The 1,043-nt window shown below is 38.5% G+C and overlaps 1 pseudogene; it reads right to left on the bottom strand.

Moving 5' to 3' along the window:
- Nucleotides 1–1,043, bottom strand: part of LOC107726841 (solute carrier organic anion transporter family member 1C1-like) — a 24,166-nt pseudogene that overhangs the window by 1,302 nt on the left and 21,821 nt on the right.

Raw genomic sequence — 1,043 nt, 5'->3', positions numbered from 1 at the left:
AAGCAGTAGCATTTACAAATAACAGCGTATATAAAAGTACGAAACACACAACAAACAAAAAACATACCATTAAGAGCCGTGCTTGCACAGGTTCTGTGCAATCCTCTTCACGAATATCCTCTGCTTCTCAATCGGGCTCAAATTGATAAGCAATATAGATGACGCCATTGTTTACAATACAACCGGAGCACATGCCGCTGAGGTGAGGGGCAGGACGTTTAGCACGTCAGGACGCGCACTAGAGGCGGTTTAGCCAATCACAACACTCTGCACTAGCTAACCAATCAGAGCCCATTGCGTATTTCTGAGGGAGGGGCTTCATAAAATGGGGGGGTGGAGTCAGAAGTAAAAATGTGTATATTATATTATATTATATTTAAACAATTATTATCAAACAATTTCACAGAAAGATTAAAAATACGGGAGAAATACGGGAAAATATTTAAACGGGATGATAGCGGGATAGAATGGTAAAATACGTGAGAATCCCAGGAAAAACAGGAGGGTTGACAGGTATGATCAAGCCTAGAAAAAAAACAGTCAACCACCCCTTTAATACAAGTGTTAAAAGTTATAAGCTGCAGAAATATACAATTTACACAATTCAAACTATTTTCCTGTTGACACTGTAAAGCTGCTTTGACACAACCAGTATTGTATAAAGTGCTATATAAATAAAGGTGACTTGTCTTGACTTGACTTGACTTGACAATTTTGAGCTGATGGTGGCGCTAGAGGGCTTGAAGGGAAAACTATCAAATTATTCTGAGGATTATTCTGGTCATTCGGTAACAAAAGAATTTTGCAACAACAAAAACATTAAACCTACATTCGCACTTCCAGAAATTCAACAAACAAACATATAGAAGTGATTCTGGAAGTGCCATTGTAAGTTTACTAACCTGAAGGCAATGGAATCATAGATACGACACGCTCCTCTCCCTCCACATTGTTTTGTGCCCCATTTCAGACAGGTCCTGTCAATCAAGGCTCCAAAATATATTGCAGGGGGAATGCCACCTAGAAAAGTTTTTTTTTTTTTT

The sequence above is a fragment of the Sinocyclocheilus rhinocerous genome, unplaced genomic scaffold, assembly GCF_001515625.1.
Source record: "Sinocyclocheilus rhinocerous isolate Xijiao unplaced genomic scaffold, SAMN03320098_v1.1 scaffold155, whole genome shotgun sequence".
NCBI lineage: Eukaryota > Metazoa > Chordata > Actinopteri > Cypriniformes > Cyprinidae > Sinocyclocheilus > Sinocyclocheilus rhinocerous.
This window is presented reverse-complemented; position numbering and strand designations above follow the sequence as displayed.